Here is a 20364-nt window from a genome sequence, read left to right on the forward strand (position 1 = left end):
ACCAAGGCCAAAAAGTTCGACGGTTTTTGGACATGATGATGACCTAATTTCTGTCAGAGATTGTTCATACAGTTATGGACATATCCCTTTTCTTTCAGAAATACCCACAAAAATCACTTCAAATTGCACAAATTTTTCACCCTATTCACATTTAGTTCTTGGATCTGCAGAAATTCTATGCGGTACGTCGCTTTGAGTAATAGCGCTAAGTTTTAATGGGCTTGTATGCACACCCTTTACATGTATATTAAATTTGACTTTAAAGCATATCCCTAAATGAATATTAAAAAGTTGTTTTCAACTATTTCATTTCTTTGTTAAAACCGCAATCAACCACTCATTACAATATCTATTCTTCCAGCTTTCATTGTACACCAGAAAACTATTCACGACCGATGGCGCATCCAAAAAAGGAAGCAACGCGTATAATGTCTTCATTATAAAATGCGAAAATGGATTTTTTGTATTTAAATGCATTAGTGGCGATTGCACCAACAAAAGCTTTTATCGGCCATTGTGCGCTGAAAAGCGAATATATCTGCAAACTGCAACAAAAAGCATATCGTGACCCGATGGTGGTGCAGTATCTCCGCAATGCCAACCCTTTGCGGCAACCAACACGAGTTTTTACTTTTGACTGGCCAAGCTCCCTGGGCAGCGTGCTTTTTCCCGATTTTGTTTATATTTCTGATTTATGCGGCAACCATCATTGTCGTGATGGTTTGTACGTGCAAAGCGCACCACAAACTTAGCTGGCACCCACACGCTCTCAGTGCAGTCAAAAAATGGTTGGCCATACCTCTCGTAGTCCGTACTTTAGTGTATGCTATATATGCACTCACATATGTGTATGTATGTATTCGCTCAAATCGTTCACTCGCTGTGAAGTCCGCTTACCACACAGCTGGATCACTCAGCCAGCATGATGCAGGCCACATGTGAGCAATTCTTTACCTCGGCTCATGGCTGCCTCAAGCGTAATGTGCACAATATCTCATTTGCTCACTAGCGCTCATACACATTGTATACATCCATATACTCATATATATAAATATCCCCTTTTTATGAGCATCATTAGCGTCGTGTGACAGTACATTTCCTTCCTTTATCTCTGCAGTTATTGTAGTTGTGTTCCGTATATATTTTACCATATTAGTTCAGTTTCATTAACAGACCGCCTCTTCGCAGCTAAATCACGATTTTATAATTTAAAAGCTGCTATGTCAATGCCAAGCGTGGCAGCTCATCAAAAAGCTATGCAGTTGCTTGGTTGCTTTGTATGCCATTTCATCTTTTTAATAATCTAATAATTTTACTATTTTTGGGCAACTGATATTAGCCAAACTATTCACTGGCATGTGGTCCTTATGAAATTTCATCAACCATAAATCCATTTTTATGTGCCCTTTGCCCCACTTTGTGTTTCTAGAGTTACTGGTGCATGTTAGAAATGCAAGCTTAAATGAGAGCGAGAATTTTCAGTCGGTGCTTCTATTTCCTCTGACCTTCGAATCAAACTTGGTATCTACTTAAAGACTAAATTTGATTAGTATGCAACATTTTAAAAGTATTCTAAGGATTATAAAATAATTTATTCAAAGCTCACGTAAATTGCTAATCACAGGAAATAGCTTATTATGAATCTTCAGCAGCTGTAAAAATATCTTTAAAATTAAAAGGAAAAAATCCCCCGATTGGGTGACACTCGTTCTGTGTATTACAGGGTTAGTTGCTTGGCAGGAAACGAAGCTAAAAAGCAAAATTTTAAGAAAATTGACTCTGAACTTTAAATTTGAGTTAATCAGAAACAATAAAGGCGATTATTGTTAGTTTTAGAAATGTAGCAACCAGTATTTTTAGACTTTAATGCTAGCCTTTGCAAATTTTAAATCTATTAGACTTTGGGAAAAAGGGACTCTTTATTTAGTTATACAATGAAGTAACTATGGATAGATTAGATTAGCTTGGAGGGGGTTGGACAAGTCCAAGCACTCAGTCAGGGAGACCATTGTACTACACCCGGATAGATTACAGTGGAAAGCACAAAGGAACAGCATAGATATTATATGGATTGGTTTGAAGTCACTCTTCCGCAAATCGTTTGGATTCATTAATGAATCTTAAGAGATGCGGCAGAGGAAGAATATGAACTTTATCCGTACTCAGTACATCGCAACCCATCCGCCTAAGCCTGATTCTAGACAACGGCAGACAGAGCAAATAGTCATTCTCGGGACAGAATGGGCATATTGGGTCGCCAATGATTCCCATGGTAGCTATATGCTGACCAAAGGCGTTGTGCCCAGTTATTACACCCAACTGTCCTTTAGGTCGCTCCTACTAAGTTTCACGAGAAAGGTCGCTAATTTCCTGTTTCGATGCAGAATCCTTCATTAGCCAGTGTATCAGCCAACTCGTTCCTTGTAATAACACAATGTTCAGACGCCCAATTAAGATAAGCCGGGCTCTTAGTGCAATTTGACTGTCACTACAAATTCCAATACTTGCCATTTTTTTTCAATTAGCCAGTACGCTACATTCAAGAAGTAACTGTAACCAAAAAGTAACTGTAGATACGATATCATTTGCTTTGAGTTAAATAAGCTTTCTTCGACATTTGAATTTGAATTTGAATTTGAAAAGGTCGAGCCAAGGAGCCCCAGGAGATTTGGTGGCTCCTAAAACACTCAGGCTAAAAAGCCCATTGTATTTAAAGCTCTGGAAAGGGGGTAGATAGTCAAGCAGGGAGGGAGAAAAGTATCAGAGAAAGAGATAGGAAAGAATAGAGACAGAGATAGAGATAGTTAGCCCTGTGAGAATTTTCCAGATTCTTTGACATTGTTTTTGACCAATTTTGGCTTGCATAACGTAATAATAGTAATGCCTATTGGAGTAAATTGTTCAGAATTTAATTTGGAAACGTTCATAGGAATTTTTCCTAATATTGAATTTTAAATTAATATTATCCAATACTCTACAGCACTCTCCATAGAAAAAAATCTATTCTGTCTCTCCATCGAAATTATACAATTTTCCATAATCTAAGACCTCCTTCCAATTATTTCGGAAATATATTAAGATTTACGTGGGCTGAATGGATTTAATAATACCTCCGAAAATTTCATTATTTTATTTTCATTGATCGAATTTTTAATCATTTTTATTTTATTTATTTATTTATTTAACTTGAGTTAAACATACAACCCCAGATTGTATTTACCATGATTGACCATAACAATAGATTACATATTTAAATCTAGATTACAAAAATTAACAATCAAATTAAAATTACAGTAGTAATAAAAAAGCAGTAAAAGAAAAAGTTGAAGTTGTAGAAGGTATTAAATAAAAGAAAAAATAGTAATGGTAGTGGCATAGGGATTAATTGGAATTAAATAATAAGAAATTATTTGCGTACATTCAGCAATATTCGGCATAGTAGTGAAGCAATTCATTTCTGATGTGTAAGTTCTCTTTTATAGATTTAATTTTTAGTGGTAAATTATTCCAAAGACCGACCGGTTTTAGAAGCGATATCAATAAAAATAAGTATAAAAAAATGTATACATTGTTTATTCGTACTTAAACTTTATAAAATTATAATTTTTCTTTACAAAAATTAGTATATAAAAAATCACGTGATCCAAAGTACACTTTGAAATATTAAAAAAAAAACCGCATCAAAAAATATTAAAAACTGTATGAGTTGTCATGCAGACCGTACCGGAAAAAGTAGTTTCGAGGAAAACGAGTTTAAAGTTTGAGGTACAGGAGCGCGCGGACCGCTCTCTACCAAGGTATTCAGCTGTAGAAGCTTTAACATTGGGAATTTCCGCACGAAAATTTCACAGTATATTCTTAAGATACTATAGTTTCGAAATATTGAAAAAAAAAATCTTATTTGTTTTTAATTCTGGACGTATCTAACCCCTTAAGTCTCTTTAAATTCGGAGTCGGCTTAAAACTGTAGGCCCCTCCATTTGTGGAACAACGTCAAGACGCACACCATAAATAGGAAGAGGAGCTCAGCCAAACACCTAACAGAAGTGTCGTACCCAATTATTTATTTTTCCATATTTTGAAGAAATAAAAATTAGTACTCATAAGTATTTTTCTTGAGAAATCTTTTTGAGTATGATATTATAGTATTGCCCTCATAAATATTTGGGCAGTCATATTTACTTTTCACAGGTTCAATATTATTTCATTTAAATTCACTTTGTTTTCTTCAAAATTTGTTTTGGTTCGAATGACTCTGTACTGGCAATATGGAAGTCGAAAGCAAAGCACTCTCGGCTAATCGTCGGAAATGTGTACAAAATCATGAAAATCGTGTAGTCAGGCCCACATATGAGCAGTTATTGAAGTGCCAAAGAACTAAAGGCTAGCCAAATGACCAACTGGAATCATTTTCATAAGCTGGTTTCAAGAAGAAGCTCGTTGCTTGGAGGCCTAAATGATATCAACATCTAAGGCATAGAAAAATTGCATGCCGATGATCTTAAACTCTTTTAAAAACGTTATCGAAGTAGGCATTGTTTTTGATAATCGCTTTACTTTTGTAAATCATGAGGGTTATTAGCTTCCCAAGGTTTATTGTAACTTAGCATTCCTGTGGAGATATGCACAGGATTTTAGTGACCACTATTTGGATTAGGAAAGTATTTCTTATTCCATTAGTTTTTAATTAAAATAATAAATATATTTAAAAACTGTTCCCAAGTAAACGTAATTTATACAGACTTTTCGAAAGCCTTTGACAAGGTGGACCACTCAATACTTTTGTATAAGTTGGAATACAATGCGATTGGAGGAAATCTCTTGAAGTTTTTCGCCAGTTTCTTAAAAGGTAGGAGACTATTAGTGAAAATTGGGCCAATTGTGTCTAAAGTCATAGGCAGTGCATGGTCTGGTATACCGCAAGGGACTCATAGCAGACCATTGCTGTTTACTATCTTCGTAAATGACTTACCTAAACATTTCAAGTTTGCATACTGTGTAATGTTTGCGAACGATATAAAACTCCTCAAAGAGGTATATAACTTAAAAGGTAGTCAAAACTTACAGTCGGATCTCGATGCCTTTCAAAATTATTTCTGAATGTCAATAAATTTTTTATTTTAACATATACCAGGAAGCCAAATTACTTTTGTGCTAACTACAAATTAAATAACTGTATCTTAAGTAGGAAATGAGAGACCTTGGTATTATTTTTGATACTAGACTTTGCTTCACTAAACATATTGATTATGTGATATCTAAAGCATTTGCAATAGTTGGTTTCATCAGAAGAAACTCCACCTATTTTAAAAGCCCTCGAACGTTGAAACCCTCTATATTGTCTTTGTACGATCTCGCATCGAGTACTGTTCATTAATATGGAACCCATACTATGAGCTTCATTCGAAGAAAATCAAAATTGTACGAAAGATTTTCACAAAAATAGCGTTGTTTAAAATGGGCGCAAGATTATTCTGCCCTTTATGTAAGTCGCCGCAAATTACTTGGCTTACAGTCATTACATGATAGGCGAATATACTTCTGAATAATCTTTTTCTATAATATCATTAATGATAATATCGATTGTAAGGAGTTATTAAGCCAATTTCAAAGCCGTATATTTTTTTTTAGTCTAAGAATTAATCGTTTATCCAAATTTTCTAGTAATACCACTAATTATGCCTTTAATGAATCTCTTGTGCGATCTGCGCGATTGTGTAACAATTATTGTAACATCATTAACTTTAATGATAATATTATAAAATTGAAGCTTGATCTGTTTACCATATTTAATTAACTGAATTAGTCTATAAGAACATTTTCTGTAGACTTAAGTAAATAAATAAAAACATGTTAAATTGCTCAAAATTAGAATACGGCGTGGGTTATTTGGAAAGCAATTTATAGCTGTCATGTCAATAGAATCGAAGAAGTTTAGAGAAAACTCGTTCGTTTGCCTTTCGACCTCTTAATTTTTCTGAATGCGAGCTGCTGGCCTATTGGTCTGACATCGCTGCAAAATAGAAGAACTGGCCGATGTTTAATATTTGTCTTTAATCTAATCATTGCTAGCATTTGCTGGCCTGATATTCCTGAGTATGTTCCTCACAGAGTTTGCGCTTCCATTCTCCAGTTCATGTAGAAGCGAATTACTTTTACTTCGCTCAAATCTCTAGCCCTTTGTGGGAATTTTATAATGCTTCAAATATTATGTATAATTAGTTTTCCAAACAGACGGGCTATTTTGATATTCAAAGAAAAATGCTATTTTTTAATATAAATGATCGGATGTTTATTTTCATTAATAGTGGCGGCCGCCGTAGCCGAATGGGTTGGTGCGTGACTACCATTCGGAATTCACATAGAGAACGTTGGTTCGAATCTCGGTGAAACACCAAAAATTAAGAAAAACATTTGAACAACATGAAAAAGCTCCTCATAAAAATATTGCCCTACAGAGTCGGCTTGAAACTGTAGGTCCCTCAAACTATAGGTCCCTCCATTTGTGGAACAACATCATGACGCACACCATAAATATGAGGAGGAGCTCGGCCAAACACCCAAAAAGGGTGTACGCGCCAATTATATTATATATATAATAGTGAAAAATAACATCAGGCAAATGACCACCACGACCACGCTTACAGGACAATATCCTTTTCATGAAATTTTCCTTACCCGAATCGCAAAGTAGCTGCCCTATGTCCTCGATAGCCTCACGAATTCCGTCTTTGAGGTATTGATTCGACCCTGAGCTGTTGGCGTAGACCTTCTCTTTCACATGGCCCCAAAGAAAAAAGTCACAAGGTATTAAATCACAAGATCTCGGTGGCCAATTGTGATCACCTCCTCGAGAGATAACACGGTCCGGAAACTTTTCCCGTAAAAGATCAATGGTTTCGTAGCTTGTGTGGCAGTAGCGCCGTCTTGCTGAAAATAAACGTTGTACTGATCAATACCATCCAATTCCGGCCATAAAAAATCGTTAGTCAACCCTTTATATTGATTTTTGCTCGCCAAGATTTATATTTCTGGTTCTGGTCCTATTTTTTATTCGATTGAGCAATAAATGAATTAAATGTTGTAAGATGTACTTCATGAACTGAATAAAATTAAATTGAAATAAAAAATAAGTTATTAAAAAACATATTTAATTTGCTAATTCCTGGGCTTCGTTTAAGAATTCTCTACTATGATATTTATTTTAAGACCTTAATTCTCGCTCTTTCTGATAACTGCGGGAAAATAACAAGGAAGTTAAGAGACTTCCTTAAATTTAAACATTCTTTGCTAATCCTTCCCCTTCTACTTCAACCCCTGCTCCAATGTCTTCAGAAATAAACAGTGCACCAGGAAAGACCATGTTTTCCGACTCTAGTTCTACGAGGGTGGATTGATAAGTCTTTAGAATGAAAAACTAGACATTGGTTTTTTAACAAAAAATTTATTTATTTTTCAACGTAATCTCCTTTTAGGTCAATACATTTTTTCCAACGCTTTTCTAACATATTTAGTCCTTCTCTAAAATAAGTTTTTTCAAAACCTTCAAAATAAGCATTTGTTTCAGCTATAACTTCACTATTTGACACAAATCTTTTTCCGCCGAGCCATTTTTTCATATTTGCAAAAAGGAAAAAGTCACTGGGAGCTAAATCTGGCGAATATGGTGGATGAGGAGCAATTCATAGCCTAACCCATTTATTTTTTCCTACGTTTTCCAAGATGAATGTGAAGGAGCATTATCATGATGAAAGAGGATTTTCTTCTTCTTCAAATGTGGCCGTTTTTGCTTAATATTTTGGTCCAATGTATCCAACAAAGATGAATAATATTCAGCTGTGATGGTTTTACCCTTTTCAAGATAATCTATGAAAATTATACCTTGTGCATCCAAAAAAATAGATGCCATAACCTTACCAGCTGATGCAACGACCTTTGCCTTCTTTGGAGCACTTGAGCCACGTTCTACCCATTGTTTGGACTGTTCTTTAGACTCTGGTGTATAGTGGTGGATCCACGTTTCATCCATCGTTATGAAACGACGCTAAAATTCCGATGGATTTCTGTTAAACACGATTTCTGTTAAACCAACTTTTGAAGTCGATATTCGGTTCATTTTTTGCAGAGGAGTTAGCAAACGTGGCACCCATCTTGCTGAAAGCTTTTTCATACCCAATTCATCATGTATTATGTTATGCACACGTTCATAACTAATGTTCACAATGTCAGCAATCTCTCTCAATTTAGTTCTTCGATCTTGTGTGACAATTTTGTACACTTTTTCCACCGTTTCTGGAGTCTTTACCTCTTTTGGCCTCCCAGAGCGTGGCTCATCTTTGGTGCTTATCCGACCACGTTTAAACTCGTTTACCCAATTGTAAACTGTTGCATTTGAGGGTGCATGTTCCCCTAATACTGTCTGCAACTCCTCAATAATTTGTTTCTGGTTTAAACCTTTCAAATGAAAGTACTTTATAACAGCACGAAGTTCACTTTTTTCCATTTTTAATAGAAATACAATAGTGCTTTGCAAAAATAATTCTCAAAAAAGTACCGTTTGACCATATGTTATGAAATTTTGACAGCTCGCTTTCGACAGTTCACTTTTAACGATCACAATAATTAAGTAAATTAATGAGCGATAGATGTCGCAATTCTAAAGACTTATCAATCCACCCTCGTATACCAGAAATAATTATAATTTTTGAATTTTGCTTCATAGAAATATTGGAAAAGTTTTTGAAAATATTGTTGTTTGTGTCTTTTTAAATAGCTTCGCACTACTTAAGTAAGATATTGTTTCTATGATAGGAAACACAAAACGAGGTTTCCCTATTTAAACAATGTTAGATTGCCGAAAGCGTAGTCCTTAGAGGGCTTTGGTGGAAGTAAGGGAAAGTGTTCGTCACGGCTTGAGTTAAAATGACCTGTCAAATAAAGTCGAGCAAAATAAATGCTGATCGAGTGAGGACAAAGTGAGAATTTTTTAATTGACTTTTAAAAGTATTATGTCAAATAATAAAAATTCTGAATGAAAATTCAGCGTCAGGTCCTTACTATCTCGGTAGATTAATATTTCTCATAAAAATCAAATTTATGTGGATTCCTGGCCACGCAGATATTAATGGTAATACACATGCTGACCAAATTGCGAAACAAATGAGAATCACCCCTACCATTACAACCAATATCATCTTTAAACAAGACATCTACAGTCTCATAAAACACCAAAGGCAAAGTGACCTCCTACGCGAGTGGAGTATTTATAACCATCCCTACTCCTTAGTTAATCCTAAGCGTGTAAAACCAGGTTTTAGTGAGTCAATCCCAACGAATATGGTCACACCATACATATGCCTTCGACTAGGCCACACAATACTTACGCACGCCCATATACTTCAAGGCATTCGACCCAATCTATGCCCGTTTTGCAAACTAAACCCAGAATATAAATCACATTCTGTCTTCATGCCCTAACCTTGCATCGACTAAACATCATTACCTTCGCAACATTGACCCTCTTGAAATATTAAAAAATCCAACCGAAGTCAACATATCTATATTATAATAGGACTATGCATAAGTTCGTGCGGTTTTTTTTTGAAATTTGAAACTTTATTGACGTAAAATGGTTACAAATTTAATATTCAAAATATTGTCCATCGCTTACTACTACTTTTTCCCATCTTTCTGGCAATTCACGGATTCCCTTTGTGAAAAATTCGGTCGGTTTTGCCGCAATCCACGAATCGATCCATTTTTTGACTTCATCGTAATTACGGAAGTGCTGGTCAGCCAGGCCATGTTGCATCGATCGGAAGAGATAGTAATCGGATGGCGCAAGGTCTGGACTATACGGCGGGTGGGGTAGGACATCCCATTTGAGCGTTTCTAAGTATGTTTTGACCACTTGTGCAACATGTGGCCGAGCATTGTCATGTTGCAAAATAACTTTGTCGTGTCTATCGGCGTATTGCGGCCGTTTTTCTCGCAGTGCTCGGCTCAAACGCATCAATTGTCGTCGGTAGACATCCCCCGTAATCGTTTCATTCGGTTTCAGTAGCTCATAATACACAATACCCAGCTGGTCCCACCAGATACACAGCATAACCTTCAGGCCATGAATATTCTGCGCCGACGTCGATGTTGAAGCATGGCCAGGGTATCCATACGTTGCCCGACGTTTTGGATTGTCGTAATGGACCCACTTTTCATCGCCAGTCACAATTCGATGCAAAAAACCCTTTCTTTTGTGCCGTTGAAGCAGTTGTTCGCATGCCATAAAACGGCGTTCAACGTCTCTTGGCTTCAATTCATACGGCACCCAATGGCCTACCTTTCGGATCATTCCCATGGCTTTTAAACGTTTGGAAATGGTTGATTGATCAACTCCCAAAGTTTTTGCAACCTCTTCTTGCGTTTGAGCCGGATCTTGATCGAGCAATTCCTCCAATTCGGTATCCATGAACTTTGCCGGCGCACCCTCGCGTTCTTCGTCTTCCAAGCCAAAATCACCACTTTTAAAGCGTGCAAACCACTTCTGGCACGTTCGCTCAGATAGAGCATGCTCACCATAAACTTCCACCAAGATACGATGACTTTCGGCTGCTTTTTTCTTCATATTAAAATAATGAAGAAGAATTCCCCGCAAAAACACATTATTTGGCACGAAATTCGACATTTTCAAGTGTGGTAAAAATATTGTTGTTTACGCTTCAAATAAAAAACTTATACTGACGTTTGTGCCTTACGACAGTAGCTCTCCAATGAATGTTTGGAAATGTGGATCGATGGAATAATAATCAAGTTACGCCATCTGTTGTAAAACCGCACGAACTTATTCATAGTCCTATTATAACTATCTCAAAGATACTGATCTACTTCGTCGGATCTAATCGACCCATAATCAACCTGCCAGCCGAAAGCCTCCGATGCTAGCGCTGCACTACTTTCAGTTTGTATAATAATTTTATTGTTATGTAAACCTTTATAAAATAAAATAAAAAAATAAAAATAAATATTTCCCATATCGAAGTGGAGGACAATTAAAAATTACACTACCATGCAAAATAATGTTCCGCGTTTGGGTTGTTGATGTCCAGCACAGACCATTCGTTTCGTACCCATAGGTTAACTAGTGAAATTTCATACCTCTTTTCGCGCTCACTCCCACTGGTCCTTGTTAACAAATTTAGCATAAAACAAATATTTTCGTTTATACTCAATTATAAATGAGAACTAATGAAGTTGGTTGCCAAGAACAAAATAAATAATTCTCAGAAACAAAACCAAAAAGAGACAAAACAACAATGAGGCAAAAGAAAATTAACGAGAATGGCAAAGTAAAGTGAATATTCAAACTAAATTTCTATACCAATGGAAAAATAAAATAAAAATAAAGTCAAAAAGAGTCTATGCTAACATTTAGGAAAACAATGGTAAATAAAATAGTGGTAAAAATGAAACTTCCAAAACAAATTTTTAGTCAAAAACTATTGTGGAATTTCGAGTATTGTCCCTCGAGATAATTCAGTCAACAACTGACTTTCTGCTATTAACCAAAATGCAAACTACAGCTAACGCTGCATTTAGGTATTTGGCACGTAAGGGGTGTTTTTTGTTTTGTTCTACATATTTTTTATATTTTTGTACAGTACACCCTTCCAAACTTTTGTAGCATGCGAGGACTTTTAGCCGAGTAAAGATTACAAATAGTGGAAATAATTTTTCAAAATCAGCGCTCAGCAAAAAATTCTGACAAAACCCTTTGTCCGGTTGTTATTGTTTTCGTTGTAATTGCGTAAATTATTTCATGCACTTCTTTGAAGTATATCATTAAGAGAGAAGAAGAAGCCTTGGTGCGATAAAATTCAGGTTTCTACCAAAATGGGTAAACTTAAAGCCGTTGGTGAACGCTGATATACCAGCTACAACTGACTACGGTAAAAATAGCATACTACGTATTGGTGATATGGTTCTTATGAGGATTTATGAGCTAAAATCCATGTTGTTTTAATATATAATATATATAAAAAGGCAAGTCGCAGCCGATAGCCCCAGCTGCTAATTGCCTTACTCCTGTAATGGAATTACTTTTAATCATACTTCGTATAAATAGATAAAGAAAAGAGGAAAGTTGTTTCTTTTCCATTTGCGTATGTTGCTGGTAATTTCTGAAGCTACTGATGCGTTTTAAACATGGTTCCACGAAAGCTACACTATTTCTTAGTGCTGTTTTCTCCCAAGTGTCCAGTCTTTGCCTCGAATTTCATTCGGTATTTTGAAATGTACGTGGACAGCCTGAATTATTTTTGTATTACGTAAACAGGAGTATGATATTCCTATAATTAATATTAGAGGTGTCCCGGATTTTCGATGCGCATTTATGGACACCGTAGCTACATATTTCTCATAAATGAAAGAGAAGAACTGTAGTGGCATCCATTAACATGTTTTAACGATATTCGCTTTGCCATATATCTTTAACTACAATTTTAACCCTTGCGGTTGATGCCGACACGAGAGGAAAGGAAAGATTTCCGGGATCACTAGTTGAAATCAGTAGAAAGCTAACACTATCAAATCCTAACTTAACTAACTCAACTATTTCTAATATCCATAAATTTGCTTTAAGTCACTAAGGGACAAATCACTCCGAAAAGCTAAATCTGCTTCGATTAACTGGTACTCCAATCAAATGGAGAAGATTGATGGGACTTAGCTTGGCGCACTGCTTCAAGCTGTCGAAGAAAGGCACACCCAGTGACTTTAGTCGTCTAGCTGCCAAACCCGGACATTTACAGAGAAAGTGATCAACAGTCTCCTTCTGTGAAAGGTCCCCACAGCTTCTGCAAAGGGGGTTAAATGGTAACCCTAGCTTTTCCGCGTGTGTGCCGATCGTCCAGTGCACGGTAAACACAGCTACGAGTTTGGAAAATGAATGGCGAGGAGTACAAAAGACTATCTGAGTCCTTCGTATATTGTACTGGGGCCAAAGGGTTTTCGAAATAGCACATGAATAAATGGAGCCTCATCTTTTCTGCGCTTTCCTGAGAAATAATATCCACAGTTCCCTTTAACCACTGTCAGGGAGATGTCGATGACCAGGTAGGAGTTCTCTGAGGCCAATTCAGTCCCCTTCCTGGTAAGCTCATCAGCAATTTCATTTCCCTCCATCTTCCTATTCCCTGGAACCCAGTTCAGAGAAATGTTACCTGCACACCCAAGAGATTTGATCTCCTCCTTACAGGAGCTTACTAATTGCGTTCTGCACCATGGAGTCGTCAGAGGCTTGATCGCGATTTACCTACAGGAGAAAATGTTAATATCTCCTTCGCTCCCTAAGCATTTTGCATGGCTGCAGGATCGCAAAGACTTCTGCATGAAAAACATTAGCAGAATTCAGCAGTTTAAAGGAGATAGATAAATTGACTGCTTTAGAGAAAACTCCTGCTCCAACTCACGATTCCATCTTGGAACCGTCAGTGAAGACAGAGGTGCACACTTCGGAGCAGATTTTCCCCTCGGTCCAATCCTGCCATATCGTTTAAAGTGGGTGAATCGCACTATTGGGAAGCCTTAAATCGATGTTTTTCATTATAATGCAGCTGATACAGTAAAATATGCGTAGCAAATGAAAGGTATTGAAAAGGTTAGTTCCACAATATTTTGGAGCATATTTGACATCTCAGTTCAACATAAGAGTTCCAGATGAAACGACGACATTAGTTTGAATCGAAATTAAAATAAAAATAATACATTATAAATTTGACATGAAGGATATTTGAAAACCACTTGGTTTAGAATTGATTTCGAACACACTTTCCACCTTGCCCCAATCTTTCAAATGCATAGCTGAACCTTTTTTGAGTATGGTTTACTTAATTATTTATATATATCAGGTTAGTCCATAAGTTCGTGCGTATTTTACCCATAATTTCACTTTCAGGCAAGCTGAACGAGCCCGGATGAGAGCTAATGCCGCATGCACTCCTTTTGCGTGGAGTTCAATCCCATATGAGTAACAAGAACTACTCCTCAAAAGAAGCTATAAAAAGGGATATCGAAGTGTATTTTGGCTCCAAGGGCAAACAATTTTTTGAGCAGGGAATTAAAAATTTGCCTAAGCGTTGGGAAGACATTGTAAATAATGAAGGAAAATGTATTATTGATTAATAAATACTTTAAAAATCTTTTTTATTAATTTTAAAACCACCTCTAAAACAGGCACGAACTTATGGACTGACAAGATACATAGGTACTAAGAAATTTGTTTTATTGTATTAGGTGCGTAACTAAGTTCCCGCTGTTTGTCAATAGATGCCGCCAGCAGTGTGTGCTAGTCGATTCTAACATAACTAAACGTCATAACCAAGCTTAGGCATATGGCAAACAAACTGCTTCGACACATTAGTGATTTTGTTTTGGTATCATATACCTTTGGTTTTGTGAAAATGTCTGATTTTGTGCCGAATAATCGTCATTAGCGGGCAGTGTTGATGTTCCTCTTTCATTCGAAAAAACCACGGCTGAAGCGCATCGAGAGCTACAAAAAGTTTATGGAGATGCTGATTTAAGTGAACCAACGTGCCGAGTTTGGTTCCGTCGTTTCAAAGGCGGTGATTTTAATAAAAACAGGGGACTTGGGTTCCTTATGAGTTAAAACCAAGGGATGTTGAACGTCGTTTTTTCGCCTGTGAACAACTGCTCCAGCGGCAAAAAAGGAAAGGTTTTCTTCATCGCATCGTGACGGGTGATGAAAAATGGATTAATTACAGCAATCAAAAGAAAAGAAAGTCATGGGGACTGCTTTTACGTCGGTCATGCTTCTACGTCGTCGCCTCGGCCGAATATTCACGCTGCGAAGCTTATGCTATGAATTTGGTGGGATCAAGTGGGTGTTATTTATTAGGAACTGTTAAAACCAAGCGAAACCATCACTGGGGATCGGTAACGACTGCCATTGATGCGATTGAGCCGAGCACTGCGCCAGAAGTGGCCGCAATAGGTGGATATGCATGAAAAAGTGATTCTACAGTATGACAACGCTCGGCCTCACCTTGCCAAACTCGTTAAAACCTACCAGGAAACACTGAAATGGGAAAACCTACCCCACCCGCGATGTTCTCCAGATATTGTGCCGTCCGATTATCACCTGTTCCGATCGATGGCACAAGGTCTAGCTGACCAGCAGTTCCATTCATATGAAGACATCAAAAAATGGCTTGATCCGTGGATAGCCTCAAGAGATGAACAGTTTTACCGCGACGGTATACGAGATCTACCAGAAAGATGGGAAAAAGTAGTAGCCAGTGGTGGGCAATACTTTCAATGATTCACTTGTAACCTTTGTTCAAAATAAAGTTGTATTTTCATAAAAAAAAACAGCGAGAACTTAGTTGCGCAGCTAATAATATATAAAAGAAGTTATTAGTATTTCAGTAAGAATTTGTAATTTCCTTAAATAAGAGGTTTTATAATATTTAAAAAAAGACAAAGAGCATCGCCACTTCTAACTGCCAGATGAATGAGAGAAATCGATGTTACCAATCGTGATTTAAAAAAAACAAACAAAATCAAACATATCTAGGAAAAGGAAAGTAGACATATATTAAAAAAGGTATACTTCCGAGAATTTAGATGCACATCACGAAGTTTTGCTACGACAGAAAAAATTTACATACCTCCAAAACAAAAACACCCATTACTTGTGCACTGCAAAAGGCCAAAAACTTCTCCAGCAATACAATACACAAACACCAGTCCATAAATACCGTTCAGCACCATAGAAATAGACTCTCCAGAGAAAGACAAATGCGATGCGAGAAAGTAAGATTTTTTTCCGGGTTTGTTTTGAATTTTTTTTTGCTTTCTATTTTCCCACTGAATGGGAATGCAGCCGCAAACTAAATGAGTGCGCGTGCAAATGAATGACTGCATTGTGTTGGTATTGTTCGAAATTTATTCATGGCACGTGCCCATAATGGATTCTATACAACATTTCATACTTGCATATTAATTTAGCAAATGAATTTTTCACTTAAATGTACAAATGCAAAAATCAACGTTTTACTTAATACTCGTACTCTAAAATGCATTTTGGACTGATTGCACCATTTGCAGAGACTTATTTTTTTGAGCGAATGAGCAAACATGCAAAATGCGTTAAAATGTGATTATGGAAAATGCATCCCACTTGTATTGTAGAAATGCGTGGTAAGAAGGAAGAAAACAGAGAGAATTATAGTTTCTTTGAAAAATTTGTTGGGTACAAACTGCATGGCGGATCCGTAACATGAGTTTGTTTTGCCGTCGTTCCGTATAGCACTCATACGCAGTGGCGTAGGGAGTTAGGGATTTATTTAATCAAAATATTTAAACATTTTTACGTCTTTCAATATTCAACAATAATATTTATTAGTGATTGGAAGAATTTAGCGCTTCCGAGAAAAAAAAGAGCTGATTTTTAGAAAAGGCTGAGACTCCAAAGCCTTAAATTTGGGGAAAAAGCAAGTCAAAAAGTAATCATCTCTCTATAATACTAATTTGTACTGATTAATCTTGAGAGCGGTAAGTCTGCTCTAAGGACAAGTATAAGGCTTACTCGGAACGTGACACTGAGTGTAGTGAAATCATACTGAGTACAATTTTCAATTTAAAGTCTATTACTGACAACTTTTGAGTATTTTAAGTACTCAGCATCGGGTACTGCTGATTCTGTCCAATACTAATTTCTATATAGCATTTACATCCTCAATACATCTATCCTAAAAATTCGTCACCCTTGTCTATCAAACTTCAGATAAACACAAAATGTTCTTTATTGCATTCCGCCTCAAGACCAAGTCTTAGGACCAAGGAGATCACTTCACTTGATTGGTTGTTTCCCGTCGGGCTTTGCCAGTTTCGCAACTCCATTATTGTCAATAGAATAAAAAATTAATGGTTGCGTCGCACGGTGTTGATGCCCCCATAATCTATTCCTTTCTCAGGTATTTTAAAACTGAGCTAAATAGAAATTATCTTATGAAACTCACCAGTACCTAGTCTACTAACGTGACACTTGCCGCCTTTCACCATCTCGGGCGGCAAACCAGAACAATTGCAATGGGAAGCATGTAGAGCTTATTATTATTATTAGAAGGCCATTACGCACTGCGGCCAGAGCTGATCTATTGTGAAAGGCCTATTTTTGTGACCCTAGAGTTTTAGGCTTTTTAAAATTTTTTAGCACACTTTGGGATTTGTTGTATCAAAGAATGCATGGAGATACTACGATACCACCAAGGTGATGAAGTCTCTGTCTGCCCAACGCAGGACATTCACAAAGCACATGTTCTGGGCTTTCTATGTCCATTTCGCAAAAGCAGCAGACATTGGTCTCAGATAGACCAATATTATTTAGATGATACCTCAGGCTGCAGTGACCTGTAAGATGTCCTGCTAAAAGACGCAGATCTACTCTGCTTAGTGAGAGAAGCTTGTCAGATATTCCTTTGTTGGGACCTAGGAATAGTTTGGCTTGACGCTGACCGGCGCAGTTTAGCCAGTGTGCAGCAAATTTTCTTTCTTCCCATTTCCTAAGGAATTCATTAATGTGGCCTTTTTTGAGTCCACAGAAAGGCTCAGGACCAGTAAGTTGCATATCTGCTCCTTGTTTTGAAAGGTCATCAGCCATTTCATTTCCTTCATATCCTTCATGTCCCGGAATCCAGCCTAGTGTTACTATGTTGAGGTTTCCTAACGTGTTGAGAAGGTTTAGGCAATCATTTACCAATTTAGAGGTGATAGTTGTTGATAGAAGGGATTTAAGAGCCGGTTCGCTACCTGAAAGTATGTAGATGTGAGTACCTTCATTTTCCTGCTAAGGCATTCTCTCACACATATTTCAATGGCATGTATTTCTGCTCGGAATATTGTTGGGTAGAGTGCCATCGGAATCGATTTTTTGAATTAAGGCCCATTGATTCCTGCCCCTGTTCTACCATTTTCCAATTTGGGCCCATCAGTAAACCATAGCTGAGAGCCAGGTTTGAAAGTGATAGAATTAGTTCTCCAGTCTGTGCGTTCATTAATTATAACTTGGAAATTCCTGAAGAGTATTGGTTTGGTGATAATATATCTTCCCTATGAAGAATGGGACTATGTAGGAAGTCTTCTAAGGTCTTTAAATGTCCTTTCATATCCCCTCTTTTAAGTTCAGATATATCTTTTAATCTTAAGGCACTCGAGCGAGCTTCCCTTTCAATCAAGATTGGAAGCGGTGGTATGTTCAGGAGCACACCCAGTGAATCCGTGGGACATGTTCTCATAGCCCCTGTAATACCAACACAGATTAGGCGATGCAGTTTGTTTAATTCGTTTACTGCTTTTCTTTGCTTTACCTTGGGCCACCACACTAAGGATGCATAACTGTGGTGAATGTCCAGAAGGTCATTCTAGGGTTTAGTCCCCATGTCTTACCAAAAAGCCTTGTGCAGGCAAAGAATGCCCTTGTGGCTTTTGAAGTAACTCTCTCAATATGGGAATTCCACGTAAGCGTTTTGTAAAGACTGACGCCAAGATAGTTCGCTTCTGTCGAGAGTTGAAGTGTGTTCCAGTAAGGGGCGGACGTTTGAGATTTATGTTTCTTCTCCTAGTAAACGGTACAAGTGCTGTTTTGGATGGGTTAATGAAAAGCCCTTTTTCCGTGCACCATTTGCTTATTATTGTAAGGGCTTGCTGCATGCGATCCTCATGCCAGCCTAATACATAAACTACTACGTCATCAGCATACCCCTGAGTGTGAAAACCTAGGTTGTTCAGTTTGTGGAGAAGTTCATCTATGACTAGAGTCCACAAAAGAGGAGAGAGTACGCCTCCTTGAGGGCAACCTCTTGTGGCTTTGATTGATTTGATTGTTCCTCCTAGTTTGGTGCTGATCGTCCTAGATTTCAGCATGAATATTATCCATCTAGTGATGGGTTCAGGTACATCCTTTAGATATAGGGCATTATAGATTACCTCATAGGAAGTGTTATCAAAAGCCCCTGGTATGTTAATAAATGCACATAAAGCTATCTGTTTGGACTCAATAGCCTTTTTAATAACTGTTACCAGGCTGTGTATTGCAGTCTCATTGGGTTTTTCCTGTTGATAGGCAAATTGAAGTCGGTGCAGTGGGAAGTTAGCTCAATTGTTTTCCCTAATATACTGATCAACTATCTTTTCCATTGTTTTAAGACAAAATGAGCTGAGACTAATTGGTCTGTGTGATTTAGGCAATTGTTCGGGTTTTCCCCTACCTTTGGAATAAATACAACCTTAACTTCAGCCCTATTTTGTAGGTAAATACCCTAGCAGTAAGCTTGCTTTGTATAGTCTGGTCAAATTAGGGATAATATGGTGTGCACCCTGCTGTAAAACACAGGGGAATATCCCATCAGGACCAGGAGATTTGTATGGGCTGAATGTTGATATCGCCCATTGTACCCGCTTTTCATGGAATAGCTTGTTTGCTAGTTTTAAGTTCTCAGCACTCGCAGATGTAATAGTTTCTGCCGGCACAGAGAACTCGTCTAGCACAAGTGATCCAGGGAAGTGAGTGTCCAGCAGAAGTTGACTGGTTTACTCTGGATTCTTTGTGTAGCTTCTATCTGGCTTTTTTAGGATACTAATGCCGTTTGAGTGATCTTTTAGTAGGGCTTTTTGGATACGAATAGCATTCGGAGGACTGCAAATCTTTTCACAATGGTTCCTCCAAGTAGCCCTTTTAGATTTCCTCAATTCTTTGTTGTAGTTGGTTAGGGCTGTTGAGTAGGAGGACCAGTCCCCCGTTGATTTAGCTCTATTCCATAAAGTTGTTGTTTCTTTACGCAGGTCGGAAAGTGTACTATTCCACAAAAGAACATTTCTTTGTGGCTTTTTCACTCTTACTGGAAAACTTTCGTGAAACGCAGATGTTATGTTTGAGTGTAGTTCATTCGATTCGAACTCAACCTTAGATATTAGCTGAATATGACGCCTAGAGCAGTTAACACTTTGTTCTAAACAAAAGTGAAAGTAGTCCCAATTAGTTTTTCTGGGGTTTCTGTAAATTGTCATTTGTGGTTTGGTCGCACCTATATCAAATCTAGTATGTCTGTGATCCGACATAGATGTTTCCTCTGACACATGCCAATTCGAGACATCGGACAAAGCATTATGACTAGAGCGAGTAGTATCAAGGACATCTCCCCTGATTGCATTAATGAAAGTCGGTTCGTTGCTTCGATTTAGGATAGATATATTATACCTAAGTTGAAATTCAAGAATTCCTCTTGGATTTATGTTTGTGCTCCCCCACGCTGTGTGGGCAACAGAGGATCCACCGGAGACATTTTTGTT

General features: G+C 37.4%; 1 protein-coding gene across 1 annotated transcript in view; it reads left to right on the forward strand.

The window, feature by feature from the left end:
- LOC128871765 (uncharacterized) overlaps window positions 1-20364 on the forward strand; it is a 180831-nt gene that overhangs the window by 30655 nt on the left and 129812 nt on the right.

The sequence above is a fragment of the Anastrepha ludens genome, chromosome 2 (genome assembly GCF_028408465.1).
Source record: "Anastrepha ludens isolate Willacy chromosome 2, idAnaLude1.1, whole genome shotgun sequence".
In the NCBI taxonomy this organism is placed as follows: domain Eukaryota; kingdom Metazoa; phylum Arthropoda; class Insecta; order Diptera; family Tephritidae; genus Anastrepha; species Anastrepha ludens.